Here is a 16,353-nt window from a genome sequence, read left to right as displayed (position 1 = left end):
CAGACTACATCTCAGCAATCCATGCAAAGTTTTCAAATGTGGTCTCAAATCCCCTGAGGCCAATGCCCAAAACCTCTGGACCCAGGCCCAGCAGAGGGTCATAATCTGTTCATTCTGTGGATGTCTGAGCCGGACTGACTTCACTACTGATCCCATGGACATTCAAAGATAATAAAGTAATACTATTAATAACTCTATATCCACAAGTTTGATAACTTAGATGAAATAAACCAATTTCTTGAAAGACACAAACTACCAAAACCCACACAAGAAGAAAGAGGTAATCCTAATAGGCACATGTGTATTAAAGAAATTGAATCCATGGTTAATAACTTTCTGGAAAAATAGCACCAGATTCAGATGGTTTCACTGGTGAAATCTACCAGTCATTTAAGGAAGAAATGGTACCAATTCTCTAAAATATCTCCAGAAAAGAGAAGCAGAGGGAATACTTCCTAATTCTTTTTATGAGGCTAGGATTGCCCTAATAGCAAAACTAGATAAATGCATTATGAGAAAGGAAAACTGCAGACCAATATGTTTCATGAAATAGATGCAAAACTTCTCAACAAAATATTAGCTAATTGAGGCCAGGCATGGTGGCTCACACCTATAATCCCAGCACTTTGGGAGGCCAAGGCGGGCAGATCACAAGGTCAGTAGATCGAGACCATCCTGGCTAATCTGGTGAAACCCTGTCTCTACCAAAAAAAATAAATAAATAAAAATTAGCCGGGAGTGGTGGCAGGCGCCTGTAGTCCCAGCTACTCAGGAGGCTGAGGCAGGAGAATGGCGTGAACCCAGGAGGCGGAGGTTGCAGTGAACTGAGATTGCACCACTGCACTCCAGCCTGGGCGACAGAGAGAGAACACCGTCTCAAAAAAAAAAAAAAAAAAAAATTAGCTAATTGAATCCAACAATGTATAAAGTGTATAAGTGGAACAGAATACAGATCTTAGAAACTGACTTACCCAAGTGTAGTCAACTGATCTTTGATGTAAGCGTGAATACAACACAGTGAAGAAAGGATAGTCTTTTCAACAAATAGTGCTGGAACCATTGGACATTCTCATGCAAAAAGATGAATCTTGACACAGATATTATACTCTTCACAAAAATAAACTCAAAATGGATCATAGACCTAAATATAAATTGCAAAACTATAATATCTTAGAAGATAACATGGAAAGAATCAAAGTGATTTTGTGTTTGGCAATGAGTTTTTAGGTACAATACGAAACGCATGACCCAAGAAAGAAAATATTGATGTTAGATTTCATTAAAATTAAAAACTTTTGTTCTGTGAAAGACACCGTTGAAAATGGCAAGCCTCAGTGGTGCCCCGATTGGAGGCTATTGACCTGGAGAAGTTGGGGTAGCTATCTAGAAGTGGGGCTCCTATGTGATTGGTTAGGGGAGCACATTTGACTTCCTTTGGTTGATCCTAAGTTGGAAGTGGGAACAAAAAAATGGGAAGGAGTCAGTTATAAGTCAAGTCCTGGCCATTTGGGGCTGATTGTTGCAAAGGCTATTGTTTGGCTTCCTGGACTGTTGGTAGAGATAGCGATCTGACATCTTACAAGTCTGAGGTATAGCAGGCTGGCTTCCTGGGCTGGTTACTATAGATAATGGGTTAGTTTCCAGGGCTGCTTCCTGCAAGTTATTGGTCAGAGTTCTATTTCTATATGGTCTGTCCATTTGTATATTTAATCTTTCAATTGTTGTCCAAAATATATAAAGAAACCTCAATGCTCAGCAATAAGAAAACAAACATTCTGATTAACAATGGGAAAAAGATCTGAACAGACAGCTCACCAGAAAGATACAGATGGCAAATAAGCATATGAAAAAGATATTTGAAACCATTTGTTATTATGGAATTGCAAATTAAAACAATGAGATGCCTCTACACACAGATTAGAATGGTGAAAGTGAAAACAAAGAAAGAAAGAAAAAAAGAAAAGAAGCTGATGGCACCTAAAGTTGGTGAGCAGTCAGGGCACCAGGCCTGGCCATTCCCTGCTGCTGGGGTGTTAAATGGTACAGCCACTTTGGAAGACAGTTCGGCAGTTTCTTACAAAGTAAATAAACTCTTACCATAATATCTAGCAATTGCACTCCTTGGAATTTATCCAACTGATTTAAAAACGTATGTCGACACAAAAACTTGCACATGAATGTTTATAGCAGCTTTCTCACAGTCACTCAAAACTAAAAGCAACCAAGATGTCCTTCAATAGGTGAACAGATAGACTTTGTACACCCATACAATGGAATATTTGGTGATTAAAAACCCACCTATCAAGCCACAAAAAGACCTGGAGGAATCTTAGATGTGTATTGCTATGTGAAAGAAGCCAGTCAGAAAATGCCACCTACGGCCGGGAGCGGTGGCTGACGCCTGTAATCCCAGCACTTTGGGAGGCCGAGGTGGGTGGATCACGAGGTCAGGAGATCAAGACCATTCCTGGCTAACACAGTGAAACCCCGTCTCTACTAAAAATACAAAAATTAGCCAAACGTGGTGGCATGTGCCTGTAATCCCAGCTACTCAGGAGGCTGAGGAAGGAGAATTGCTTGTACCCAGGAGGCAGAGGTTGCAGTGAGCTGAGATCACGGCACTGTACTCCAGCCTGGGCGACAGAGTAAGACTCTGTCTAGAAAAAAAAAGAAAAAAGAAAAAAGAAAATGCTACCTACGTATGATTCCAAATATATGACATTCTGAAAAAGACATCCACAGAGACAGTAAAACATCCAGTGGTTTCCAGTGGTTGGTGGGAGGGAGGGATGAATATATGGGACACAGACAGTAAAACTGCCCTGTAATAATGGATATTTGACAGGCATTTGTCAAAACCTATAGAACTTTATAGCCCAGAGGAACTCTTAATGTATACAAATAAAAAAAAATTATTTAGGAGGTCAAGGGATCCCAGGAGGGAATACTGACTGTGACCAGAGAATCCAACTGTATTACAAATGTGTAAAATTACCTCACTGAAGAGACAATGGGACAGCAGGTGCTGCCCTAAGGATACTGCATAAATGAGTGGAGTGGGTAAGACCAAAGGCAAAAGGGAACTGAGCATAAGCACTACACTTTAGCTTATGGTGCTTCCCATGGAAGTACAGATTCACAATCTGATCCCACAGCTCATGTGCACTGGAATTGAGTGATTCTTTTTTTTTTTTTTGAGACAGAGTCTCACTCTGTCACCCAGGCTGGAGTGCAGTGGCACAATCTCGGCTCGCTGCAAGCTCTTCCTCCCAGGTTCATGCTATTCTCATGCCTCAGCCTCCTGAGTAGCTGGGACTACAGGTGCCCGCCACCATGCCTGGCTAATTTTTTGTATTTTTAGTACAGATGGGGTTTCACCATGTTAGCCAGGATGGTCTCGATCTCCTGAACTCGTGATCCACCCACCTTGGCCTCCCAAAGTGCTGGGGTTACAGGTGTGAGCCACCGCGCCCGGCCGGAATTGAGTGATTCAGTAAATGGATCATGAGTAGTGGGAGTCAGGCTTCTCACTCTGAGGATTTACAGATAAAGCAGGGGATGAGACTAGAATGGTTCATGTATTATTGAATTTGAGTGGAAGGTATCAGTATAAACTCATGTTTAGCATAATACAGATACAAATGATTACATATAGAAATGTTTATAGATATGCGTATGTGCGTTAATTAGTATACATATACCTCTCCTCTGTCATCTGAGACGGCCTAGAAGCAATCATATTCCAGTAGCAATGAACACACCTAGTGCTCAGATCTTGGCTTCTAATACTGTTCTCCAATAAAAAGAAACAGGGCTCCTCAGAGAAATGGCTGATTCTGGGACTGGGGCAAGAAATATACAAGATAAATCTATAGAAAGGAAGTACTAAAAAAAAAATCTCCAAATCCTACATTAAAGGGACACAGAAGCCAACTGGAAGAGCTCCCAATGGCCAAAGCCAGAACAACTTGAGCAACAAAATAAAGTAGGGTTGAGTCATGACCCAAAATATGACACAGGTGTCCATGAGTCAGTGGTGACAGACATCAGTGACTGAATAAACTACATGGGAAAGAAGAGACAAATCACCATTGCCAAAGGATTCCAAATAATTTACGCAGATACCTTGCCCTCAAGGAGGGGACCGTGACTCCCCCTCCTCAGGTGTGGGCTGTGCACCTTGACTTCCTTCCCAAGAGTGTGCTATGGAAGGCAGGTGGCAACTGTTGAGGGGGGTGATGACTATCTGGGTGGTGGTGGTCCGGGGTAGGGGAAGCATCAAAGAATTTCCCAAGACAGTTGTAGATAAAGAAGGGCAGATTTATTAGAGAAAATAGGAAAATACGTTGCGAGGAGGAAACAGGCAGACTCAGCAGAAGAGGAGCTGACTGCTGGGGTTCAAAGGCTTGCTGGAGGTTTTATAGGATGGTTCTTGGGCTGCAGAGGGCTGCGTGCGGTGCTGATAACGCCAGGGTTGCAGGGAGCTACCTTGCATTTTTCTGTCAGCTGAGGGTCTGGTGATAGCTGGGTGCAGGAAGATTGTGAGTTATCTGTGCAGGAGGGCTGTGTGTCCTGCACCGTGAAGAAAGGCAGACTTATACCTCTTCTGCTGCTGCTTTTTGCTTCCCCTGCTCCCTGCAGCCTGACTCCTTTTCCCGAATTAGGACCCCACAGTGACTTCACAGCGGAGAAGACTGACAGCACGACCTCAGCCGGGGGCCAAGGTCAATGTCAGCAAGCACAGCCTTGTTGAGAGCACGCGCCCTGGGTAGGATGTGACGCCAGTGGAGTGCTGCCGCCGCGCTTTCTTTCCCCCAGCGCATAACACCAGTCACTCATGAGGAAAATAGCACGTTCCAAGAGCGGGGCATCCTGCAGAATTTCTGACTGGTACTCCTAAAAACTGTCAAGGCCATCAAAAACAAGGAAAGTTGGAGAAACTGTCACAGCCGAGAGGCACCTAAGGAGACATGTCGACCAAATGTCATGTGGTGTCCTGGACGGGCCCTTCCTGGGACAGGGCAAGGACATTAGGGAGGAATCAGGGAAATCTGAATGCACCATGTAGGACAGGGCCTTTAGCCAATACTCGTGTTTCAATACTGGTTCATCAATGGTGGCAGATGCACAGCACTAATGTAAAATTTTAATAATAAGGGAAGCTGTGTGAGGGCTACATGGGGACTCTGTGACATCTTCTCAATATTCCTGTCAAAACTGTTCTAAAAATAAAGTCAGCTTTAAAAACTGTCAGCAACATGCACGCAGCTCTGGAGAATGGGGAGCAGCCCTCATGAAGTCGTGTGCATGAAAGGTGAAGACTTCACATCAACGAAAGCCATTCACAGGTCTGTGTTTGGAATCCCAGGGTTTGGAAAACACGCATCTCGTTTCCTCTGGAGGTGAAATGTGAGTTGGTCCTGCTGCCCACATGCATTCCCTCAGGATGCAGAAAGCCATGCCTGTCTGTCCTTCTGCTGATTAGGCCCAGGCAGGGTTGGACCGCTCCACACCGGCGCAGCAACCCAGGTGACCACACGGCAGGGATCTCCTCCACGGTTGTGTGGGAAAGCCCTGGAGACCGAGGGACGTTCAGCAGCATCATGGCCCCCACATCTCAGGCAGGCGGCATGGGGTGCTAAGCCCCTTCCTCCCCTTTAAAAAGAAGAATCATGGTTTTGTTTTGTAAGAAAGGTCCGGCCTCATATTTAAAAACTGAGTAACATAGGAGACCAAGAGGAAGTCAAAAGCATGCTCCAGACTCTCCTTCCAGATAACCAACTTCGTTCAATCTCACAAAGGACAACTTTCCTCCAAGAGTCCAGTAGAACAGGAAAGAGGGACAGGAGTAGAAATAATGTTAGTCACGGGCACCGTTTATCAGAAAGAGCATTTCCTGTGTTTGAATTTCACAAGAATGAACCAAGGTGAAGCTGAAGGAAACACTTGAAATAAAGGTTTCACCTCACAGAGACTGAAGCACTGGAAGACCTGCTGAAAGCTACCGTGAAAGAGCGTGCGAACGAAGGGACCTCCACGTTGGTAAACCAGATGTTCTGGGTTCCAAGTTACATTTTTACTCCCAACCCCTCCATGCTTTCTAACGTTATTATTTTTTGGACGTGATCAAAGTTCGTAACATTTAACTTCTGTTCCTCACACCGTGGTTTCCATTGTCACTGTCACCTGGTTTAACATTCAGATGATTCCAGAGCTTGTCCCCAGCCTTTGCTGTGGTTCCTACCCCCTTGAGTTTTGTCTTCATCAGCGTTTGTCACCTGAGGTTGCTGGAGAGGCCCCTGTGCTGGCTCACCGTGTAATTTATCGTCCTACCTGGAGCACTTGACTTCTACTTTTTAGACTTTTTATCTGGAAATGATTTCAAACTTAGACAAAGTCACAAAAGCAAAAATAGTGCAAGGAATAGCCATATACCCATTGCTCAGATTTACCTATTATTCTATCCCATTTGCTGTATCATTTGTGTTGTAAGAACAGGAGTATTCTCTTACATAACCTCAACACAGTCATCAACCTCATACATCTCCATTAGTATTAATAAGAACTGTTTTTACATGATATGCCATCTGTATTCCAATGTTGTCAGATGTTCTAATAACATCCTGTAATTAATGAATTAAAAGATGAGGTCTTGCTCTGTTCCCAGGCTGAAGTCTAGTTGTGCAATCATGGCTCGCTGCAGCCTCAACCAACCAGGCTCAAGCGATCCTCCCACCTCAGCCTCCTGAGTAGCTGGGACCACAGGTGCGCACCACCACATCCAGCCTCTAATAATGTCATCTGTAGCCTTTGTAGCGCCCTTTCCCTCTCAAACTTGAGCACTTTTTAGAGCAAGAGTTTGCTATGGACAACTATGCTGGTGATGCAGGACAGGCAAGCCGCAAAGTGGGGCTCAGCCTGAGAGAGTTCTTGGCTTTGCCCAGGAAAGAATTCAAGGGCAAGCCAGAGGCAAAAGAAAACAGCTTTATCGAAGCTGCAGTGTCACAGCTTCAGTGGTGTTATAGCTCCGAGACTGCACCTGCTGGGCCGGGCTACCCCATAGGCAAAGAGGGGAAGCTCAGGGCTGTTCTGCTCATATTTATACCCACTTTTTTTTTTTTTTCTTGAGACAGAGTTTCACTCTGTCACCCAGGCTGCAGTGCAGTGGTGTGATCTCAGCTTACTGCAACCTCCGCCTCCCAGGTTCAAGCGATTCTCCTGCCTCAGCCTCCCAAGTAGCTGGGATTACAGGCATGTGCCACTGCACCTGGCTAATTTTTGTATTTTTAGTAGAGATGAGGTTTTTCCATGTTAGCCAGGCTGGTCTCGAACTCCTGACCTCAGGTGATCCACCGGTCTTGGCCTTCCAAGGTGCTGGGATTACAGGTGTGAGCTACCGCACTTGGGTTCCCACTTTTAATTGCATGCAGATTAAGGAGTATGCAGGGAAGGGGCAGTAACTTTTGGATCATTGGGTACCATGGAAAGAGTCAGTAACTCCTGGGCATTGCCATGACAACAGTAAATTGACATGGCACACTGGTGGGCAGGTCTGATTGAAAGCTGCTTTCACCCCAGCACTGTTTTAGCTAGTCCTCAATCTGGTCCAGTGTCTGAGCCCTTCCTCTGGAGTCAAGCCCCACCTCCTGTCTCACTGGGACAATGGGAATCTCGGGCTGCCACAGGCCCGGGAGATCCCCACTTTCTCCTCCTGTGGGCGCTGTGTATTCTTCAAGTTCTTGCCTACCTAAGAGTCTGTTTCCTTTATACGTCAAGTCAGGATTATCGGATATAAAATCCTCAAGTCAAACATTTTTTTCCGTCAGAACTCTGTAGCTACTGTGTTCTGATATTTAAGTGATGTTCCGTCTGATTATTTCCATCCCCCTGAAGTTTAACAATGGCAGCAGCATACATCGTGCTGTTTTGCTGGCCCCACTCCTGCCCCCAGAATGTGTGCTCTGCAGAGCTGCAGATCCAGGCTTAAGGAACATGTATTTTGTGATAGCCCAGAGTCTTTTTTTTTTTTCAGGCTTATGTGTTTTGTTTTCTTCTTCAGGAACATCAATTGTGCATGTGTTATATCTTCTTTGTTTGAATTCTGTACTTACCGCCTTATTTTTACATTGTAGAAACTTTCACTTTATTGTGTGTGACTTCCTCAAGCTCAACACTTTATCCTTTCAAAGGCATTTTCAGCCATGTTTATTTTTCTCTTTGTTCAGATGTGGTTATGGTCTCCAATCAACTTCTCTCTTCCATCTCTTTTCTGGGCTCCAGTGGCTCACACCTTCTGTTATCTTATCATCTCTTCTTTGAAACCACACATCTCCTTTTTGAGCGCTTCTCCCTTTTAGGAGATGAGGTTGTCTTGAAGCAGAAGAAACCTTTTTGTCTAAACTTTGCCTGTGTTCCTTGGGTCATTCTCCCAGGGGTGAATGTTTTTCATTTGTCTTTTATGTATAATTCCTTCATTTTAATTTTTGAAGTATTTATGCATAGGTGTGAAGTCACTTCCTAATAGTAACTTGTCTTTAATAGGGGAGAGCTATCTGCTGGGGGTGTGGGAGACAGTGTATGTGTGTGAGTGTATGTGTGTGTGTGTGCATGAGTGCGTATGTGTGGGAGTGTGTGGGATGTGTGCATGAAAGTGTGTGCAAAAGTGTGTGGGTGCATATGTGAGCATGTGTCTGAATGTATGTGTGTGAGAGAACGTGTGTGTGAATGTGTGTCTGAATGTGTGTGTGTGAGAAAGTGTGTGTGAATGTGTTTGTGAATGTGGGTGAGTGGTGCATGAGTGCATATATGTGAGAGTGAATGTGTGTGGATGTATGTGAAAGTGTGTGTGAAAATGTGAGTGTATGTCTGTGAAAGTGTGTGAATGTGGCTGTATGTCTGTGAAAGTGTGTGAATGTGGGTGTATGTGTGTGAACGTGTGTGTATAAGTGTGAATGTGTGTGGGTGTGTGTGTCTGAATGCATGTGTGTGGGTGTGTATGTGTGTCTGTGTGTCTGAATGTGTGTCTGAATGTGTGTGTGAATGTGTATGAGTGTGAATGTGTATGGTTGTATGTGTGTGAACGTGTGTGGATGTATGTGTGAAAGTGTGTGTGAAAATGTGGGTGTATGTCTATGAAAGTGTGTGGGTGTGTATGTGTGTGAATGTGTGTGTATGTGTGTAAATGTGTGTGTGACTGTGAATGTGTGTGGGTGCATGTGTGTGAATATGTGTGTATATGTGTAAATGTGTGTATGACTGAATGTGTGTGGGTGTATGTGTGTGAATGTGTGTCTAAATGTGTATGTGTGTGGGTGTGTATGTGTGTGTCTGTGTGTCTGAATGTGTATGAGTGTGTGTCTGAATGTATGAGTGTGAATGTGTGTGGTGTATGTGTGTGAAAGTGTGTGGATGTATGTGTGAAAGTGTGAATGTGTTGGTGTGTATGTGTGTAAGTGTGGGAATGTGTGTATGTGTGTGAAAGTGTGTGCATGTGTGTGGATGTGTGTGAGAAAGTATGTGTGAATGTGTGTGTATGTGTCTGTGTGTGAATGTGTGTGTGTGTGAGAGAGTGTGAATATGTGTGGGTGTATGTGTGTCTGAAAGTGTGTGACTGTGTGTGAGTGTGTGTGAATTGTGTGTGTGGCCATTGCAGGCCACGCCTCCACTCTGGTTTATTTTCTCAAGGGCTCTCTCACAATATCTGTTTTCCTTTCCTGGTGGACACACACCCCTTCAGCCTTTAGTGCAGGCCGTTAATTGTGGCTTATAGAGGCTTCTAGACAACAGCCCCTATGTCATCAGCTGATAATCACTATTATCAACGTCTCAAATGTCTTCTAGAGTTTCTTTAGTAAATTACAAGCAAATCTGAATCTATTCATGTTTCCCATGTTTATGCAAAAGGTAGCATAGGTAGCATAGTACACCTGTTTTCCTTTGCAGGTGCTGTGAAGTTTGCCACTAGACACTGTGCTGTGAGGAGTAGGCCTCTACACGTGCCGCTCGCTGGGCACGTGAACGAGAGTGTTTATAGACTGCTGTAGAGTTTGCCTCTAGACACTGTGCTGTGAGGAGTAGGCCTCTACACATGCCACTCGCTGGGCACGTGACGTGAACGAGAGTGTTTATAGACTGCTGTAGAGTTTGCCTCTAGACACTGTGCTGTGAGGAGTAGGCCTCTACACGTGCCGCTCGCTGGGCACGTGAACGAGAGTGTTTATAGACTGCTGTAGAGTTTGCCTCTAGACACTGTGCTGTGAGGAGTAGGCCTCTACACGTGCCGCTCGCTGGGCACGTGAACGAGAGTGTTTATAGACTGCTGTAGAGTTTGCCTCTAGACACTGTGCTGTGAGGAGTAGGCCTCTACACGTGCCGCTCGCTGGGCACGTGAACGAGAGTGTTTATAGACTGCTGTAGAGTTTGCCTCTAGACACTGTGCTGTGAGGAGTAGGCCTCTACACGTGCCGCTCGCTGGGCACGTGAACGAGAGTGTTTATAGACTGCTGTAGAGTTTGCCACTAGACACTGTGCTGTGAGGAGTAGGCCTCTACATGTGCCGCTCCCTGGGCACGTGAACGAGAGTGTTTATAGACTGCTGTAGAGTTTGCCTCTAGACACTGTGCTGTGAGGAGTAGGCCTCTACACGTGCCGCTCGCTGGGCACGTGAACGAGAGTGTTTATAGACTGCTGTAGAGTTTGCCTCTAGACACTGTGCTGTGAGGAGTAGGCCTCTACACGTGCCGCTCCCTGGGCACGTGAACGAGAGTGTTTATAGACTGCTGTAGAGTTTGCCTCTAGACACTGTGCTGTGAGGAGTAGGCCTCTACACGTGCCGCTTGCTGGGCACGTGAACGAGAGTGTTTATAGACTGCAACGTTTTCAAAAGTGGAGTTGCTGGGTGAAAGAGAACATGCATTTGTAATTTTGATGGAAGTGTGCACATTGCCCTCCAGAGGGGCTGCACCTGTGTGTGCTCATGCCAGGGAGGGCTGTCTCTCCCCGGCCTGGCCAGGCAGGGTGCTATCAAGCTTTTGGGTTCTTGCCACTCTGACGGAGGAAAATGTCCTCTTGGTGTAGCATCTGTTTTTAAAAATTGAAGTGAAATGTGCAGATATTAAGTGTAGAGTTTGAGGAGTTTTGACACACGCGTATCTGAGCACAGCCCCCACCTCCATGAAGATGTAGCACACTCCACACCCCAGGTTCTTCCAGGCCCTTCCTGTTCAGTCCTTTCCACCCAGGGGCAGCTGCTGTTCTCATGTCTTTCATGACAGAGTCATTTTGCCCTAGAGCTTCTTGTACAGGGAGTTGTAGAGTAAGTGTCCCCTTATGTATTTGTCTGTTCACACTCTGCTGATAAAGACATACCTGAGACTGGGTAATTTATAAAGAAAAAGAGGTTTAATGGACTCACAGTTCCATGTGGCTGAGGAGGCCTCACAATTATGGCCGAAGGAGACAGGCATGTCTTACGTGGCGTCAGACAAGAGAGAATTAAGAACCAAGTGAAAGGGGTTTCCCCTTGTAAAACCACCAGATCTCATGAGACCAGTAACGGGGAAACCACCCCCATGATTCAATTATCTGCCACCAGGTCCCTCCCACAACATGTGGGAAATTCAACATGAGATTTGGGTGGGGACACAGCCAAACCAATCCCCTTACATCTGTCTTCTTTCACTCAGCACGCTGATTTTGAGAGGCATGCATATCTTTTTATCAGCCTTCATTGCTTTTCCTTGCCAATGGACCATTCATGGTGTGGATGGACAGGACGTTTATTCACCTGTGGATGGACGTTTGGGTCTTTTCCCTTTTGGCTCAAGGAATAAAGCTGCATGGTGTTTATCACCGATCTGTGTGTGGACAGGTTTCATTTCTCTTGGGTGGGCACCCTGGAGAGGAGTGCCTGGGTTGTGGGGTGGGTATGCCACCTCATGAGGCCCTGCGGGGCTGGCTCCTGATGTCAGCATCTGGATGTGACCATGTCCCTCCACCCTCAGGGCCCGGGAATCTCAGATGCTCCACAGCCTCACCAACACTTGGTGTCGTCAATCTTCTTGCTTTTGCCATTTAGTGGTGTAGAGCAGGGTCTGAGGTTTCTTTTGTTTCCTGGGTCTGGAACATCTCCTCAGCTGTTGCTTAGTACATTTTAAAAGAGTAAGCCCCACCCTTTAAAAAATGAACCCTGCATGGTTGCACACTCCTGTATTTCCAGCTACTAGGGAGGCTGAGGTGGGAGGATCGCTCGAGCTGGGGAAGTCAAGGCTGCAGTGAGCTATGACTGTGCTATTGTACTCCAGACTGGGCAATAGAGAAAGACCCAGTCTCTAAATCAATAAATAATAAATGAGGGCTGGGCACAGTGGCTCACGCCTGTAATTCCAGCACTTTGGGAGGCCAAGGCAGGCAGATCACCTGAGGTCAGGAGTTCAAGACCAGCCTGGCCAACATGGTGAAACCCTGTCTCTACTAAAAACACAAAAAAATTAGCTGGGTGTGGTGGCACACCCCTGTAATCCCAGCTACTCAGGAGGCCGAGGCAGGAAAATAATTTGCAACTGGGAGGCAAAGGTTGCAGTGAGCCAATACCGCACCATTGCACTCCAGCCTGGGTGACAAGAATGAAACTCTGTCTCAAAAAGAAATAATAATAATAATAAATGAAGTGCCAATTGCATGGCTGCTCAGGAGGCCACACCCTGGAGGAGGCCTGAACCATGGCTTGTGTGGGACTTTTCAAACAGTGTTTAGCAGCTGGGTGGAGACACAGAGAATCAGGCAGCTGGGGATCTAGTTTGAATGCATGTCGCTGCCAGATCTCATGTTGAATTGTGATTCCTAGTGCTGGAGGTGGGACCCGGTGGGAGGTGTCTGGTTCCTGGGGGTGGATCCTCATGGATTGGTGCTGTCCTCGCAATAGTGAGTGAGCTCTCGTGAGACTGGGTGGTTTAAATGCGTGGGACACCTCTCCGCCCTGCCTGCTCCTGCTTTCTCCCTGTGGCATGCCTGTTCCCCCTTCACCTTCCACTGTGACTGAAAGCTTCTGAGGCCTCCCTAGGAGCCGAGCAGACGTGGGTGCCATGCTTCCTGCAGAACCCTGAACCAATTATACCATTTTTCTTTATAAATTGCCCAGTCTCAGGTATTTCTTCATAGCAATGGAAGAATGGCCTAATACAGCTGGGGGTTTGTGTTGGGATTTGTCAGACGGGTGCAGTGGTGTTGGTGAGAGAGGTGGCCGTGGAATCTGTGCGTGGCCGGGTGGGATGGAGGCCACGACGCCTCCTGTCTGAGGGCAGCCAGCTGAACAAATCTGGCTCAGAGCTCATCAGGTGGATGAGTGCTGGGCCTCAGAGGGCTCTGGGTCTCTCGTCCAGTGATGGCCTCTCCAGTGACCTTTGTGTCTGCCCCAGCTCCACGGCCACAATCCGGATGTTGCTGTTATCCTGGAAGAAGAGCCCCAAGTCCCAGGCTGGCTGATGTGCAGGGAAGGCCCACTGGGGTGAGGGTGAGGGTGGGGGTGAGATGGTGCGGGTCTGCGTGGGAGGAGACTGGTTGGAAGGCGGCAGCACTGAGGGCTGGGGGTCCCCACACCACCCACAGCCACAGACCCCATCCTCTGGTGGAGGCTGCTGCCGTCCCCAAGCTGGGCCTCAGGGCTCTGAGCAGGACTGCCCTCCTGGCTTCCTGTGCTTGGGATGAGAACATCCTGACTGACCTGGCAGGACCCAAATCCAATGGCAAATGTCCTTGTAAGAGAACATGGAGGAGGCACACAGAGGCAGAAGAAGCCCACATTGAGACAGAGATGGAGTTGGAGGGAGGCCGCCACAAGCCCAGGAATGCTGGAGCCCCCAGAAGCTGGAGGAAGCAGGAGGGGTTCCCGCTCGAGTCCCTGGGGGAGCACAGGCCTGTGAGGGAGGCCAGCACACTGCATGCCTGTGACTTTACCCCAGAGGCCTTGGCAGGATGTTATCACTGAGCCATACTTGTGGCAGCAGGGTTCCCATCCTAAGAGAAGAAGGGGCCTGGAGGCCACAGGGGAAAAGGGCCATGGGAGGTCAGGAAACCAGGCTCCAAGCCTGATCTCCAGGACCAGGATGGCTGCTGGGAAGGTACCCTGAGGGGGCCTGCATCTGCAGCCAGGGAGAGGATAAGAAAGCCAGGCCTGTGGCCTGGGACCTTGTAGAGCTGATGGGGAGAGGCCTGAACTGCTCCAAGGAGATGAAGCCGAAGGCCCCTGTCCACCTCTGAGGCTGAGCAGATGCCCAGTTTTGTGTGGCCCCAGCATCCTGGCAAGGCGTGGTGCTGACCCAGCTCAGGAAACCTTCCCTGAGATGCTTTCACTTCTGACTCTCCCTGCACAACCTCCTTAGACGGCTCCCACTCTGCCCACACTGATGGATGGGCAGTCCTGGGAGCGACAGACAGTGGGTTCCAATTCTATGCGGCTGCCACAGTGGCCAGGCTGCAGCCCCCAGGGACTCTACAGACCCAGGTAAGAGCGACAGAGTGAACCAACAAAACTCTCTATTAAAATGTGGAAAACAGAAGCTGGAAAAATCCTGAAAGTAGCTGGAAGAGGCAGACGATCTTCAAAAGAGCAGCCAATATCCGCACAATTGGCCCCTCAGTGTGGTCCACAGAACCCAGAAGACCATGACCGTGGAGCACACTCACAAAGATGGCGTGAGGTGCAGCATCTTGTATTCACCCTGGAGGAAGGAGCTTGACATACTCCACACCTCTGGGCCCTGGAGACTTCACTGATGGGCAGGCCTCTGATGTTTTGTGGGGTTTATTTCCTACCTTCTAGTTAGTGTGTGTCTTACTAAGGCATTTAAAGTTATTTTCACTTCCTGCTCATCAGACACAGTCAGCTCAGTGTAATGTCATGAGTGTAGAGGACCAGCGTGATGCTTTGTAGGTGGGAAAATCTCTGCTTCTTATCACTGCAGGTGGGAGAACTGGCATGACCCAGAAGCAAGACTGCGAAAGGGCACTGTTGGCCCGGCCAGGTGAGAAAACCAAACTGCTCTGGTGATCTTTCCAAATTGGTACAGAGAAGACATTGGTGAGGTCAAGAGCTGAATAACAAGGGCTAGGGGCCATGCCATTTTCTACAGTAAAGATAATACATGTGGGACAACAGGTGCACCTGGATTCACCACCTGCTTTAGTTTACATCAGTGCACAGTCATTCTCCAAGGTTCACCCAACTTTTACACAGGCTTGACAGCTGAATTAAATGTGTGTGTGTGTGTGTGTGAGCAATGATCACTTCTGTTTCTTTCAAGCCGTGATGATGGCGTTAATCTCTGCGGTTTCCCCGGGAATGTGATATTGATTCTGGTTCTCTTATGGATAGGAAAGGAAGTCCCAGCGTTTCCCATCTAGTCCCTCTACCACAAATGCCCTCACTCCAGGGCTCAGGGAACCATGCTGGGGATCCCGCTAGTTGGCAGTATGTCTATTCCAATTATACATTCAGGAACTGGGGATACAACCAGACTGTGGGTCCGTGGACAGCCTACCCTGTGAGAGGTGAGCTAATGGGGGCTCCATCCACGACCTCACCACTGTATGTTCCCATGTGACTGATGGGCTGTGCTCATGTTTTGGGTTCCCAAGGATTAGCATCAATTCAGAGCCTGTGTTTAGTAATTCATGAAAGCCCTGCAAAGTTCCATTCTCCAGCTCACAGTTACCCCCACGAATGGTCGTACATCCCTTTGGGAAAGGCGTGAAGGAGTATTTCCAGCATGTGCTGCAAATCACAGGTCACTGGATTGTGCATTGACTTGGGTGTGCAAATGGGTGAGAGGCTGCGACTGGCCACTGCGGTGACTCAGGTCGGGGGTTTGGCTGGCACACCTGGGGTTCTCCTGTTATTTAGACCAAAGAATACCCTAGTAGGCTGCCCACCACTTTTGTCCTTGAGACCCTGTGATTAATTAGCTGCCACCAAAGACCTTGGTGATCAAGGTGCCATGATTATGTGTGTCCCTGCTTTCCCTCGCTGTCGGTGGGCTGCCTGGTCTCTGATGTCTAGGTGCTGTGTTGGCCTCTGCTACTTCAGGATACCATCGTCCCCACTGAAGGGAGGAATTTCTCATGGTGACATCTTCCACAGTCACACCTGGTCTACAACCAGAGAGAGAGCTTGCAGGGAGCCTACAGCCAGGGTGAAAGCATTGCTTCACACCTTAGTCAAGAGAGTGTCCTGTGGCCCCCCAGGGACCACAGCTGGGAGGTGGCTGTGAGGTTGCACATAAATCCAGCCCAATAGTCCTTTCTCCCTAAGCTTTTGGGCTCTTTCCTCCACATCACACCTCCTACATGAACTGTAGG

This window comes from Pan troglodytes, chromosome 15, assembly GCF_028858775.2.
Source record: "Pan troglodytes isolate AG18354 chromosome 15, NHGRI_mPanTro3-v2.0_pri, whole genome shotgun sequence".
Lineage (NCBI taxonomy): Eukaryota > Metazoa > Chordata > Mammalia > Primates > Hominidae > Pan > Pan troglodytes.
The sequence above is the reverse complement of the archived record's forward strand: the minus strand, read 5'-3'. Positions refer to the sequence as shown.